General features: G+C 34.3%; 1 long non-coding RNA gene across 38 annotated transcripts in view; it reads right to left on the reverse strand.

Moving 5' to 3' along the window:
- Nucleotides 1–16,776, reverse strand: part of LOC141504332 (uncharacterized) — a 1,263,877-nt gene that overhangs the window by 694,121 nt on the left and 552,980 nt on the right. For 2 of the 38 annotated variants that reach the window (XR_012473313.1, XR_012473304.1), the window contains exon 10: nucleotides 10,087–10,148. The exons of the other annotated variants lie outside the window; for them this stretch is intronic. This is a non-coding gene — a long non-coding RNA (uncharacterized LOC141504332). The remainder of the gene's footprint in view (nucleotides 1–10,086; nucleotides 10,149–16,776) is intronic. 38 annotated transcript variants of the gene reach the window in all.

Here is a 16,776-nt window from a genome sequence, read left to right on the forward strand (position 1 = left end):
TACAGTAAAGGGAAAGAAGGCAGAGTGTGAACACTGAGTAAATCTTACTTTCAATAAATTTGGCTCAAAGAAGGTATAATATACATTTCCAATTGGGTTTAGAAATTTATCCTATCCTACAGGGAAGAAGGAAGGGAAAGGAAAGTGAAGAAAGGGTAGATTGAGGAAAGCAGCAGTCACAAGCAAAACATTGGTGAGGAGGGATAAGGGGAAAGGAGATAGAAAAAGTACAAACAGGGGAAAGAAAAGCTGGAGGGAAATTCCAAGTTTGTAATTATAGTTGTGTATGTGAATGGGATGAAGTCTCCCAAAAAATAGAAGTGCATAAGAGAATGGATTAAAAACCAGAATCCTACAATATATTGTTTACAAGAAACACATCTGAAACAGAGAGATGCATATAGGGTAAAGGTAAAAGGTCAAAGCAGAATATATTATGCATCAGCTGAAGTAAAAAAATGGGGGGTAGCAGTCTTTATCTGATACAAAGCAAAAGCAAATATAGATCAAATTAAAAGGGATAAAGAAGAAAACTATATCTTCCTAAAATGAATAGAAAATGAATAATTTAAATATTAACATATATGCACCATGGTATTACATCCAGATTATTAGAGGAGAAGTTAAAGAGTAAAGAAAGACAAAGACAACAATATTATATTAGTGTGAGAACTCATACTCCCTCTCTCAGGATTAGGTAAATCTAGCCATAAAATAAACAAGAAGGAAGTTAAGGAGGAAATAGAATTTTAGAAAAGTTAGAAATGTTAGATCTCTGGAGAAAATTAAATGGGGATAGAAAGTAATATACCTTCTCTAGGGTATATGACAGCTACACAAAAATTGGCAATGTATTAGTGCATAAATGCCCCACAATCAAATGAAAAAAAGTCAAAAATTAAATGTATCCTTTTCCGATCATGATGTAATAAAAATTACATGTAATAAAGGGTCAGGGAAAGATAAGTTAAATTATTTAGAAGTTGAATAACCTAATATTAAAGAATTCAACAACAATTCATAGAAATAATCAAGAATTTTTACAAAGCAATCCATAGTCATATGAAAAATTGCTCCAAATTAATACTTATTAGAGAAATGCAAATTAAAGCATCTCTGAGATACCACCTCACACCTTTCAGCCTGGCCAGTATGACCAGAAAGGATAACGATCAATGTTGGAAGGAATGTGGGAAATCTGGGACACTAATGGATTGTTGGTGGAGCTGTGAACTCATCCAACCTTTCTTCAGAGCAATTTGGAATTATGCCCAAAGGGCAACAAAAATATGTATACCCTTTGATCCACCAATACCACTACTGGGTCTATACCCTGAAGAGATTATGAAAAAGGGTAAAAACATCACTTGTACAAAAATATTCATAGAGGCCCTGTTTGTGGTGGCAAAGAATTGGAAATTAAGTGAATGTCTTTCAACTGGGGAATGGCTTAACAAACTGTGGTATGTGTATGTCATGGAACACTATTGTTCTATTAGAAACCACGAGGGATGAAAATTCAGGGAAGACTGCAAAGATTTGCATGAACTGATGCTGAGTGAGATGAGTAGAACCAGAAAAACATTGTATACCCTAACAGAAACATGGGAGTGATGATCAACCTTGATGGATAACCAGGGACAATTTTGGGGTATCTTCGATGAAGAATACCATCTGTATCCAGAGATATAGATCTTTGGACTTTGGACTTTGAACAAAGATCAAAGACTATTACGTTCAATTTAGGGGGGAAAAAAAACCATTATTTTATTATGTAATTTTGCTATCTCATACATTATTTGCTATCTCATACTTCCTTAAGGATATGATTTCTCTCTCATCACATTCAACTGAGATCAATGTATACCATGGAAACAATGTAAAGACTAACAGAATGCCTTCTGTGGGGAGTGGGGGGAGGGAAGCTAGATTAGGGGGAAAAGTGTAAAACTCAAAATAAATAAAATCTTTCTTAAAAAAAGAAATAATCAGGGGTGGCTAGGTGGTGCAGTGAATAGAGCATCGACCTTGGAGGCAGGAGTACTTGGGTTCAAATCCGACCTCAGACACTTAATAATTACCTAGCCATGTGGCCTTGGGCAAGCCACTTAACCCCATTGCCTTGGGAAAAAAATCTAAAAAAAAAAAAAGAAAGAATCAACAATTTCATCCAAGACAATGATAACAATGAAACAATGAAACACCATTCCAAAACTTGTGGATGCAACCAAAGTAGTTATTAGGGAAAACTTGATATCTCTCTATGCTTCCATTAATTAATTGAAGAAAGAGAAGATGGGGCTTGCAAGCAAAAAAAGTTAGAAAAAGAGCAAATTAAAGACCCACAATTAAATACCAAATAAGACATTCTGAAAATCAAAGGAGAAATTAATAAAATTGAATATAAGAAAACTTTTGTACTAATAAATAAAACTGAGATTGGGTTTTATGAAAAAAACAATAAAATGGATAAAACTTTGGTAAATGTGATTTAAAAAAAGAAAGAAGAAAATATCAGACATGAAGATTGAACTCATTATCAAGGGGGAGGAAATTAAAATCATAATTTGATATCTTTTGTACAATTATATGCCAACAAATCTGATAATACAAGAGAAATCGATGAACATTTATAAAAATATACCTTGACCAGATTAACAGAAGAGAAATTAAATATTTAAATAACTCCATTTCAGAAAAAGAAATTGAACAAACCTTCAATGAACTTCCTAAAAAGTCTGGTCTGCAGGGCCAGATGAATATATAAATGAATTCTACCAAATATTTAAAGAACAATTAATTCTAATTCTACATGAACCATTTGGAAAAAATAGGTGAAGGAGTTTTGCCTAATTCCTTTCATGACACCAACATGGTGCTTAAATTGATGCCTAAACTAGGAAGACTAAATACAAAGAAAAATATATATCAATCTCCTTGATGAATATTGATGCAAAAATTTTAAGCAAAACTTAAGCAAAAATATTAAAGCAAGTTATCATTTAGGATTTATACCAGGTATGCAGGGATGGTTCAATATTAGGAAAACAATCAGCAAAATTGACCATATCAATAGGAAAACAAACAGAAATCATATAACTATCTCAACAGATGCTGAAAAAAAGGCTTTGATAAAACTCAGCACCATTCTATTAAAAACATTAGAAGGGGGTGGCTAGGTGGTGCAGTGGATAGAGCACTGGCCCTGGAGTCAGGAGTACCTGAGTTCAAGTCCAGCCCCAGACACTTAATAGTTACCTGGCTGTGTGGCCTTGGGCAAGCCACTTAACCCCATTGCCTTGCAAAAAAAAAAAACCTAAAAAAAACATTAGAAGGCATAGGAATAAATGGAGTTTTCCTTAAAATGATAAGCCTATCTATGTAAACCCATCACCAAGCATTATGTTGTAAATGGGGATAAACTAGAAGTATTTCTGATAAGATCAGGATTGAAACAAGATTGCCCATTATCACCTGTATTATTCAATATTGTATTTAAAATGTTAGATTTAACAATTCTTATTTAGTAATAAGAAAAGAAGAAACTGAAAAAAATTAAAATAGGCAATGAGGAAGTCTCATTCTTAGCAGATGATAGGATGGTATACTTGGAGAATCCAAGAAAATCAACTAAGAAACTACTTGAAACAATTAACAATTTTAGCAAAGTAGTAGAATATAAAATAAACCCATATAAATCATCTCTACATACAGCCAACAAAGTTCAATAGCAAGAGATAGAAAGAGAAATTTCATTTAAACTAATTGTGGTCAACATAAAATACTTGGGAATCTACCTCCCAAAACAAACTCAGAAATTATATAAAGACAATTATAAAGCACTTTACAAAAATAAAGATCTAAGCAACCAAAAAAGTCTACTGCTCATGGATAGACTAAACAAATATAATAAAATGACAATTCTACCTAAATTAAATTACTTATTCATTGTCATACCAATCAAACTATCAAAAACTGTTTCACAGAGCTAGAAAAAAGATTAACAAAAATTTTCCAGAGGAACAGAATTTCAAGAATATCAAGAAAATTAATGAAAAAAATTCTAAGGAAGGTAATCTAGCCATATCAGATCTAAAGCTATATTATAAAGTGAAAGTCATCAAAACATCTAATACTGGCTAAGAAATATTCAAGTGGATCAGAAAAATAGGTTAAGTGAAACAGAAACTGTAGTAAATGGCTATAGAAATCTATTGTTTGAAAACCCAAAGACTAGTTTCTGGGATAAGAACTCACTATTTTATAAAAACTGTGGTGAAAACTGGAAAACAATATGACCAAAAACTAGGTATAGATCAACATTTCATACCCTATACCAAGAAAAGGGCAAAATGAGTATTTGGACATAAAGGATAAACCAATTAAGAGAACAAAAATTTGTCTGTCAGATATATGGTGCAGAGAGAGGTCTATGGTCAAAAAAAGGAATAGAAAACATTATAAATTACAAAAATGGATAATTTTGACTACATTAAATTTAAAAGGTTTTATACAAACAAAAATTAATACAACCAAGATTAGAAAGAATTCATAAAGCTGGGTAACAATTTCCATAGCTAGTATTTCTGATAAAGGACTAATTTCTAAAATATATAGAGAGAATTTAGTAAAACGTATAAAGATACAAGTCATTCTCCAATTAATAAATGGTCAAAGGATATGAACTATCAGTTTTCAGATCAAGAAATTAAAGTGATCTATAGACATGAGAAAAGCTCCAAGTCATTATTAGAGAAAATCAAATTAAAACGGCTCTGAGGTACCACCTCACACCTATCAAATTGGCTAAAATGACAAAAAAGAAAAATGATCAGTTTTGGAGAAGATGTAAGAAAACTAGGATGCTAATGTACTAATGAACTGATGAAACCTTTCTGGAGAATAATATAGGACTATACTCAAAGGGCAACAAAACTGATTGATCCAGCAATACCACTACTAGTTTGATATCCCAAAGAGATAATAAAGAAGGGGAAAAGATCCACATAAACAAAAATATTTATAGTCACTCATTTTGTAGTGGTAAATATTTGGAAATTTAGGGAATATCCATTAATTGGGTTATCTCTGCACAAGTTATAGAATATGAAAGTGATGGACATTTTTCTGTAAGAAATTATGAGCAGTCTGATTTTAGAATATTATGGAAAGACTTTGATGAATTGATGCTGAGTGAAATGAGTGAAAAATCAGTAGAACATTATATACATTAACAGTAACACTATGAGATCATCAAGTATAATAGAAATAATTCCTCTTGGAAGTTGAGTGATCAAGGACATTCCAGAGACTTGTTACGAAAAATGCCATCCACATCCAGACAAAAAACAGCATACTATATGCAGTTTTAAAATCTCCTTTTGTGTTTTTTTTCCTTTTTCATAGTTTCTCCCCTAGTTCTAATCCCTCTTTCACAACAAGACAAATATGCTAAATACAATTGTAGATACAACCTATATCAGATTGATTGCTGCCATGAGAGAAAAGAGGATGGTAGAAAAATGTGGAACTCAAAAATTTGCAAAAGAAATGGACTTTTAGGGGCATCTAGGTGGCATAGTGGATAGAGCACTGGCCCTGGAGTCAGGAGTACCTGAGTTCAAATCCGGCCTCAGACACTTAATAATTACCTAGCTCTGTGGCCTTGGGCAAGCTACTTAACCCCATTGCCTTGGAAAAAAAAACTAAAAAGAAATCAACTTTTGCATATAATTTAAAAAATTAAAATAAAAAAGAAATAGAATGAGGTGTCCATCATCCCAAATGTCCTGCCTGCTAGAAGAGTTCCACAAGACCCTACAGAGAACCCATACACACTCATGTTTAATATATGTACATGCATTACTATATGTAAATGGGAAGTTACTGTATTCTCCCATGTATAAGATACACCTTCATTTTGGGGCCTGAAATTTGAAAAAAAAAACTGTATTACATAAAGTTATTGAACTCAAGTATTATTCATAAATTTCATCCAACTTTTCATCACTGTCAAAATTCTGATCCATTAGCTTGTCCTCATCTGTGTTTTATGACAAATCACTGTTCTAGAGGAGGCTCTGATTGCTCTCCTGCCTGGGCTCTGGTCTGTGGGGGACCACAAACACTCCCTGGGCAAGTCTGGTGCATGGTCATATGCTTAGTCCATTCCATTTCATGAACCTGAGGCATCAATTGTGTCCTCCTTTGAAATTAGTCACTTCTTTTTCATCAGCAATTCTTGCCTCCCACTTGGATCTTCAATTCATCTTTTCAATTCCCTCTCTAAATCAGGCCATTTGGCAGACTTGCTTCTCATGGCTGGCTTCTGCTGGGGCCTTTTCAGTTAGGCTTTCTTCTTTTCAGAGCCAGTCTCAGATTGTTTTCTCAGTTGGAGGAGGGCCAAATTGACATTCAGCAGCATGATTTCCATTCACTTTTGCAAACTGAACTTGAATTCAACATTGTACGAAAAATCTTTTCTGAGTTATTTCTGGGCAGAGTGTGGCAAGATGAAACCTAACATACTGGTAATAAATGCTAAACAACGAGCACAAAGACAACAATTGCAAAAAAAGTGGGAAATGCAAGTTAAAAAATCTACAGCCACTGTATAAGAAATTCCCAGTTTTTAGACCCTAAATTTTTCAAAAAAAAAAAAGGTGCATCTTACACATGGGGAAATATGGTAAGTAGCATAACAGGATAGAACTCCAGGCCTGAAGTCAGGAAGATCTAAGTTCAAGTCTTGCTTCAGATACCAACTAGTTGTGTGGCCTTGAGCAAATCACTTAGCCCTATTTGCCTCAGTTTCCTCATCTATAAAGTGATTTAGAGAAGGAAACTCTATTATATTTGCCAGGAAAACCAAAATGAAGTCAGATATGATTGATATGATTAAACAACTACAAATACATGTGTTCCTCTCTCTCTCTCTCTCTCTCTCTCTCTCTCTCTATATATATATATATATATATATAAACTATAAACATATATATTACACATGTATGTATATATACTCTTGTTCTTGTTCATTCATAAAAAAGCAATTACAATAGAACCTCGATTTACAAATTTGATTTCTTCTGACATTCTGTTTGTCATGCAATTTGTTTGTATTTCAAAGCAAATTTTCCCACAGGAAATAATGTAAACTCAGATGATCAGTACCACATCCCCCAAAATATTTATAACTTTAAATAAGTTTTTTATCTATAATGTACCTGAAATACAATGCTTAGTACACTGTAACTTGGATTTACTGTATTCTGCTATATTTTGTCCACCCGTGTAATAGTCTATAAAACATTAAATACCAAGAATGATAGTGACTCAATGGTTTATCCCAGGATTCTTTTTATATGAATCCTATTAGAAAAAAAAAGATGATGAGAATGCTCTCATTCTCATTATGACTAATATTTATAACTAATTATGACTAATGTTTATATCATGCTTTGAAGTTTATTGGACACTTTATATACTTCCTGCATTTGACTTTCACACAACCCTGTGAAGTAGTTACTCTATCAATAAGTATTTATTAAACAATTACTGTATACCAGAAATTGTATTAAGCCTTGAAGACACAAAGAAAGATAAAAAACGTATTCCTTGCCTTCAAGAATTTCACATTCTAATGGAAGAGACAATATGCAACTAACTATGTCCATTTAACAGGTAAGTGGAGGAGATGAAAAGTAATATCTAAAAGAAGAATTTAGCAGGGGTGAGATAAAGTGGAGAAGGCTCAAGAAAAGCCATTACCAAAGGTAAGATTTGAAGAAAGGCAGGGAAGAAGTTAAGAGGGGAGAATACCAGTCAAGGGAGCTAGCCTTGTAGAGGGTTGACAAAGAGAACAGGTGCCTCTCTGTAAGATTTTGGGGAAAGGAGAGAGGCAAATAACTTCATGACATTAGTCATATACAGATGGAGGACTAGCAAGAAGACCAATTTAGCTGGGTTGTAGGATATTCAGGAGAAGATAAAGGACAAAACCACTGGAAAGACAGGGAGGGAGCTAGCTTGTAGAGAACTTTCTATTGAAATCTGTAAGCAAAAGGGAGCCATTAGAATTTATTGAGTAAGACTGGGCAGAACTATGCTTTAGGAAAATCACTTTGGCATTTAAGTGGAGGATGTACCGAAGTAGAAAGATACATGAGGAAGGGGAATCAATCAGAAAGCTATTGCAATACTCCAAGTGAGAACTTGCACTAGGTTGGTAACTCTGTGGGTAGAAAGAAGGCAGAGTTCAGGAAAGGTATTTTGAAAGTAAAAATAAGATTTGACCAGAGATGGTGACAGGGGAAAGTAAAAATGGAATAGTGTTGAATATAATAGACCTGAGAATCATTTGCTTAGAGATGACAATCAAACTCATAGGAGTTGATGAGATCATCAGGCAAGATAATATAGAGGTAAAAGAAAAGAGACTCCATATAGTCTTTAGGGACATCCACAGTGGGCCTATTCTGAATGAAGATCCATCAAAGGAGAAAGCAAGTTGAGGAAACACAACTCATCAGTCTGACTAAGATACTCTACTGCTCAAAAACTTTCAGTAATGCCCTTTCCTTGGCAGTCATTTGGCACTAATAGATCTCCAAATATAGCACTAATTTGGCACTCCAACTTGGCACTAATCTATCTCCTACTACTCTCCTCCAGATAAACTATGCTTTAGTCAAACAAGACTATTCTTTATCCTCCCCACAAAAACTGGGCATTCCCAATTCCACATCTTTGTTCCCTGTGCCTGGAATGCCTTCTCCTAAAATTCCTGTCTTTCTCATGCTATCTTCTCAAGAAGCATTTCCTGATTCCCACACTCTGTAGCAACTTTTATTCCTTTAGATTTCATATAATATTATTTTTATTTCCACATCTTTTATGCACTGATCATATATTATCCTATTTATACAAATAATTCACAAATTCAAATACTTCTGCTCTCTCTCCTAAGGTCCAGTCACACATCTCTAACTATCCATTGGAAATTTGAAACAGGAATTCCCATGTGCTTACCAAACTTAAAACAGAATTCATTTTCTGCCTCCCCAAATTCATTACCCAAGTCATCCCTCCTCTGAACTTTCCAATTATTGCTGACCCTACTTTGCACCAAGTTCCCAACCCTGACATTTTCTTTTCTCTCATTCTCCTCACTCTCCCTCATCCTATAAATTCAATCAGTTGTCAGATTTTTGTAATTTAAATTTCCACAGTATTACTTGCATTTTCTCCCTTCTTTCTAACAACACAAACATACAACCCTATATAGGGCCCTTGTCATCACTTGCCTGGAGTATTGTAATGATCACCTAATAGATTTCATGGGCTACAATCTCTCTCTCTACTTCATTTCAACCTTCACATAACCTGAGAATAAATCCACCTTAAGAGTAGGTATCAAACATGCTGTGAAAGTCTTCCTTTGGGACTATTATCAGCATATCATTTAGTTTATCTATCTGACATTCTTCCTGGTAGCTCTAAACTATGCCATAGTCACTTGGATGATAATGATCCACTTTCTCCTCCACCCTTTTCTCCTTTTTAATCCTGGGCTCAATTCAACATATAGTAGTAGTCAATGTCCTAGCTAAAGATACTGATTAACCAGCCTATGCAATGTTTGTGAAACTTAACTTTATGGTTTGAATAATAAGTATCTTAGATTTTTCTGTGTGGATAGTTAGGGTGAACTCTTTTGAATGATTATGTATCTTTTGTAGTGGTGATGATGAGTTGTTGGCTTGATGCAATCAGCATGTCAATGACAAATGAAATCTAAGGTCCAGGTTTTCTGACTCCAGGTACATTACCCAAGGCAGTCCATTATACTTTTGGATGTCTCTATTTTTCCTTATGTAAAATTAAAATATTGTTTCTATGTAATTTATACTCATTGGTCCTTATTCTACCCTTTGGGACCTAGTAAAACAATTCTAGTCTTTTTCTATCAATACAACTCTTCATATATTATATCACTCTTAAAACTCTTTTTTAAGCTAAACACCTTCCACTTCCTTATCCCAAATTTTTCATTCTATTTTCATGTGGCACTGTTTAGGATACTCTCACCATTCTATCACTGTCTTCTGTTCACGCTCCAGATTCTCATTATTCTCTATAAAATGGGGTTCCTGCAAATAAACAAAGTAATACAGATATATAGTTTAACTGGGTAAAGTACCTTTCACTTCCCTGGTCATGGACATTATGTTTCTTTTAATACAGTAGAAGATAGCATGAAGTTTTATGTCTTCCATCCTCTGTTTCTGTTGACTCATCCTTTTTACGTGAAATAATATCGATTCATGGCTCTTCCCATATTCTATAATTCTATAATTTATTCTTTGAACCCAACAAATAGGATTTTACATTTCTTTCTATTAAACAATTTTATTAGAGGTGACCAACTGTTCCAGTCTGTCAAGTTCTCATTTGTTCTCAGTAGGAATCAGAGGATCTGGGTTCAAATCCCAATTGTATCCAGGAAAAAATTCAATCTTCTGTGGTTTTCAGAATCTTTTTACTGTATAATACTGTCCTTCATGTACATCAGGTTTCAGTCAGAATGGTCTCATTTTTGTTTCCTATACAATATTTCATTTCTCTCCCTACATTTGCACAAGTTGTATTCTATGCCTAGGATAGATTCTCTCCTCACCTCTGTCATATAATTCCTAGCTCCTTTCCTAAGCTCAACTCAGTTGATCATAGTGTCCTCAACCATTAATAACTTTATATTTATTTGTATATATGAAAATATGAATTGTATATGTATAAATTATGTAAGTCTGAGAGTTTTTAAAGACATACTAGAGGTAGCATAATCAAAAACCATTATCATGCAAACCCAGCATCTAGGATTCTTGTTGTCATAGTCTGGTTGATCAAAAAGTTGACCAACCACAGCTATAGCACATGGATTGGGCATCTTATGCTACATATTTAACCCTTGGTTGCCAAGATCCAGAATCATAGAGATTTTGGATATTGATCCTGTATGTACTTTCAAGAAGATCACAAAGAAAATTAACTGATCTTTTGAGGAAGGAGGACTGATAAAAATTGTAAATAAAATACAGTTTGGAAGGAAAAGCTTTTCATCCCATATTTTGAGCAACAGAAAAAAGAGACAAGAATGAGATACAAAGCAGATTAACTTCTAAACTATCAAGTAACAGAAGTGAATTGGAGATGACATTACTGGAATATCAGTCAACTATTGGTCAAAGAAAAACTAGTCAGAGTTTTTTTCTTTCCTTTGATTTTCCAGAATATAGAAATGACTCTAACTGCAAGTCCCATCTCAATTTATATATTGTTTAAATGTTTATCTATGTTTCATAAATTAATAAATCAAATTACCAATAATAATCATGTTTCTCTAAACCAGAAATTCTGAACTTTTGCTTGTTATAAAGATTTTTAGTAATTTGTTGAAATTTATGGACTCGACTGAATAATGACTAGTATGTAAGATTATGACTATTTCAAAATAGGTACCTATCTATCATCTATCTACCTATCTATATTAAAAATTAAAGTTGATATCTATCTGCTTTTATTAACACTTAAAGTTTGAGTACCCCCTACTCTAAACCTATAAATTCATGACTGGGAATTAAGTTATACAAAGCTGGTCTATGGAAAAAGAGATTTTTTTTCTGGGTTACTTGAGAGTAAGCTTTCTGTAATTTTGATAATAAATGAGAATATTCCAGAACATACTGCCTAAATTGCCTCTGAACCTCATAAGAGAAAATTTATTAGGAAATGAGTCAGTAAAGATTCAGTATGGGTAGGTAGGTGGCACAATGGATGGAGCACAGGATTTGGAGTCAGGAAGAACTGAGTTGAAATACAGCCTCAGACACTAGTTACGGAACACTGGACAAATTATTTAACCTTGTTGGCCTCAGTTAGCTCATGTGTAAAATAAGCTGGAGAAGCAAGAGCAAACCACTCCAGTATCTTTACTGAGAAAACACCAAATGGGGTCACCAAGAGTTGGATTCAGGGGTTCTTATGGTTGTTACTTAAGTGCCACACTCTGAGACTCCAGTCATCTCTACATCTGAGAGCATTTGATAAGAATTTTTGAATTAAAAATTTTCCCCATAGATATTTTCTATCTCATAATCAATGGACTGAACACTATAAGATTATATGAATAAAGTTCCCCAAAGAACTGCAGTTTGTTAATGTTGGGCTATGTGTTTAATAAGATGGTGTTGTTGTTGTTGGTAGTAGTGGTCATGGATGAACTTCAAGATTTGGGGATTTTGGATTGCTATTTTTTTCTCTAGCTTATTTTACAGATGAGAAAACTGAGGCAAACAGGATTAAGTCACTTATTCAGAGTCACACAGCTATTAAGTGTCTGAGGTTAGGAAGATGAGCTGTACTGACTCCAAGCCCAAAACTCTATGCAATGTACCATATAGTTGCCCTACACAGTGGTTTGGAGTAGGGTCAAATTAAGAGAAATCTATGAATTCTCAGATTTCTTTAATCACTCTGAAATTCATGATACACTGAGAGTAAAGGATAGCAGTATCTGGAAATAGTATCTAAGGAGGAAAGATTGATTCAGAAACTTAAATATTTGACAACCTGAAACATTTTGCCCATGAAAGAACTTGTAGATATGAATAAGACTAGGCATGGGGTGGGGGGTGGAGATTCTTCAGCAGTAAGTTGCAACAAGTATTCATTTTTGACATCACAAAATTATCAAAGTCCAGGGACAGCTAGGTGGTGCAGTGGGTAGAGCACTGGTCCTGGAGTCAGGAGTACCTGAGTTCAAATCGGACCTCAGACACTTAATAATTACCTAGCTGTGTGGCCTTGGGCAAAAACAAAAATTATCAAAGTCCAGTTAGGGATTTTCTCAAAACAGGGCACTTGGCCTCCTGGGGAAGAACCAGTAGAGCATGCACCTGAAGCAAATGGCTGAACAAGGGTCAGCAGGTATCTAAGCAAGAAAAAGAGTACTATTCTTGAATTTATTTGTTCTCTGAGAACAGAAAAATTATGAAATCAGATATCAGGAGTGCTTGGAAAAACAAGAGGGGCACTATGACCCTAGGGGAGTGATGAATCCAACTCCAACTGGTTTGTGAGTACTAACTATTAAATTTTCAGTATGAACATTGGTGCCCTGAAAACTGGCAAATTGTAATGAATCAAGGTTTAACTTTTCATTTTATTGGTTGTCAATACTTAAGCCAGTGATAGAACAAAAAATGGAGGAAATATGAATAATGGAAATTAAACCTCAGAGAGTCAGTTCTTAAACATTTATTACCACACCCTTGAACATATCTCTTCCCTAGCCTAAATTTTGAGATAGTACAAAGGGCAATGCTGGAAGATTTTTAAAATTTATGAAAAAGAGCTCATAGTAAATCATAAGAAAACACAGAATCACCTAAGTGGGCATCTATAAGAATGGTCTGAATTAAGGATATGTGTAATAAATGTTATATCATAGAATAAACATTTGATCTGTAGGTAGCTGCTAAAAGCAAGCATGGCCACAAAGATGAGAAAAAAAATACACTTGGCATCCAACTCAAGAAAAGTCAATTCTGATTTCTTCCAAATCACCTCAAGGAGTTGTCACAGAAGTAGAGTAATATGTCTGTTGAGAAATGAAACTACAGACAAGAGCATTTGACATGAAAAGACAAAAGACCAAGAGAAGAGATGTCACAGCAGTTTGTTCTAAGACTGTCCTAAGGAATAGTATAGATGAAGAAGTATAACTATTTCTAACAAAAATGGTGACCTATCTGCACATGAGTTATGCATAAACTTGAAAAAATACAGAAATGGTCCTTGAAGGCTGAATTTCAAGGAATGGATATCGGGAAATGAAGAAAATAATAAACATTACCTCATTGTCAATAGGGTCTATCCCGTCTGGACTAATAGGACCCTGTACAAAAATTATGGTAAGGTTAAGAATGAGAAATACACTGTTATATTGGGAAATGGATAGAAAGTGTCCATTATATTTCAATTATTCTAACAGAGACATTTGAGAAAATTACCTTTTCAATCTTTGATAAGATTAGGATTTGATGGAAAGAATAATAACACTCAACCATATCTGGGATACCTCAGAATAAGCTTTAAGTTTCCTAAAGAAATTGGTGAAGTCCATAGCCCAAGCTCTGACATGCTCAGATCTACAAAGTTCAAGTGCTATTGAATGAGTATTCTTATTTATTTAAAGTACTAGCAGGCTATTGTGAGCAATAATGTGGCACCATCATGCATGAAGCCTCTGGAGAATTCACAGTAATATAGAAGCTAATAGTAACAACTAAAATTACTACAGCACTAGTTCTTCAAACTCAGAAGTGGCTCCTGAGATTTTAACTTGGTGGTTTGCCAATGTTGGAAGAATGAAAGAATTGGTTGAGAGGCAAGTTCAGAAAGCAATTCATGGCATGAATGGGATGCAGGATATGCTAAATTAGCAATACATAGAATAAACCATATAAAGTTCTGGTCATTCCAAAAATGATCTCTAGCAGTACTCTTTTATCTGAGATTGAATACATCTGAAGTCATCTGCCAGAACTGTTGGGCAAAGGCATAACGAGAGAGTCCAATAGTTCATACGTAGGATTGTCATGGTTGTATAGAGAAAAAAAAATGGGTACATATGAATTTGTATATACTGTTAGACTCTGAACAAAAGAACTAAAATGGACAAGTACATAACATCAAGAGTACAAAATACCCAATGCTGATTATTACTTTTGCCCTGTAGCTAGACATGAATCCTATGCTCATGTCTCAAAGATTCCTAATTAGTTATGAGAATACACTCATATTTCTGTTTTAAAATACAGGCTCATTTTGTTTTCTACCATCTGTGCTTTGCTATTACCTGTGAATCACTGAGCACTTCCTCCAATATGATGCCTTTTTGTTCCATTCTTATTGTTTTTCATAGAATTTAAGTTTGCAATTTTTCCTAAATTGTGTTTTCTCCATCTCCCATAGATATCAACACCTTTTTGAACATATTAGTGAGTTTTCTGCCAAACACATTTTCCTTCAACTCTTCATGAGATTCATTTCATTTGCCATCATAGAATAATAATTGACATTAATGACATTAGGCTGTCCCAAAAGTCTTAGTTCGGGGGGGTGGCTAGGTGGTACAGTGGATAGAGCACCAGCCCTGGATTCAGGAGGACCTAAGTTCAAATCTGGTCTCAGACACTTAATAATCACCTAGCTGTTTGACCTTGGGCAAGTCACTAAACCCATTACCTTGCAAAAACAAACAAAAAAAAAGTTAGTTCAGTTTTAAGGTATCTTAAACTAAAATCCCTTATAGTTTTCAGTCCATGACCCTAGTATTCCATAATTCTACAAGAGAATGTGCTTAGGAGAGATGGCAAAGCCCAGGGAATAAAAATTGATGGCACAAATGAAAATTTTCCCAGTAGAAAGAAAATGGAGTAAAGAGATGTGTGCGGTTCATCTGATGAATGGATCAGGAATTCTCTGATGAATCAGCAATATTACGCTTAAAACTTCCTTAAAACTTCTGGGACAACCTAAAGTCATTAAGGGACAGCTAGGTGGCACAATGGATAAAGTGTCAGGGCAGGCCTGAAAGCTATGTGACGCTAGGCAAGTCACTTAACTCTATTTCCTCAGCTTGCTCATCTGTAAAATGATCCAGAAAAAGAAAAGGTAAACCACTCCAGTATCTTTGTCAAGAAAGCCCTAAATAGAGGCACAAAGAATTAGAAATGACTGAAAATGATTGAATAACAATAAATGGCATTGATGTTAATGATTTATTAATACTTGCATAGTACTTTGCAGACATCTCACTGCTTCAAAAATCCTGTGAGATGACTACTACAGACATTATTAGTTTCATTTTACAGATAGGGAAACTGAGACTTAGAGAGGTTAAGCCCAAGTCTTCCTAATTTAGCACTGTAACTTTTCATCATGTTGTCTCATATTTAGATTATAACAATTAGAACTAAAATGATTTCCTAATCTGACTCTCTTATGTTGCAAAAATGGAAACTCAAGCCCATAAAAATAGAGCTGGGATTAAAACCTAAAACCTTTGACTTCAAATGCAGTATTATCTCCTTTATAGCACTGGTATCAAAAACTTGATGGAGACAACAAATCCTGCTCCTTTTACTATATCTAAATCTTAAGCTATCTCTGACTCCCTTCCCTACTTCAAGTTTTTCTCACTCACTATCTCTGACTAGATACTGTCTCTCAGACAGCATAGATTTAACTAAAACATTAGTTAGTTATTCAGGCCCAGACCATATTTCACATTGCATCTAGTCCCATACATCATTTTGTCATTCTTCCTGCCACTAAAATCTCCTCTTTGCACTTTGTTTTGTAGGTTTAATAATTAATGCTATCATTGTTCCATGGTTCTAGTCAAAGGTATGCTAATTGACTTCTCTATGGATTAAATTACCGTGACTGTTTCAACTGTGTCCTTGTCTGGCCACCATACATATACATATAGATATAAATATACATACATCTTCCCATGTATACACATACACATATATGGAGAGATATTTGTGTATATATATATATATATATATATATATATATATGTGTGTGTGTATATGTGTATGTACAAATGTATATGTATGGATATATTCATTATAAGAGAGGACAGTTCATTTTAGACAAAGGACTCAGCCAGGGCAAAGCAAAAGTGGTGGGAGATAGAGTGCCAAG

Source organism: Macrotis lagotis, chromosome 1 (genome assembly GCF_037893015.1).
Source record: "Macrotis lagotis isolate mMagLag1 chromosome 1, bilby.v1.9.chrom.fasta, whole genome shotgun sequence".
NCBI lineage: Eukaryota > Metazoa > Chordata > Mammalia > Peramelemorphia > Peramelidae > Macrotis > Macrotis lagotis.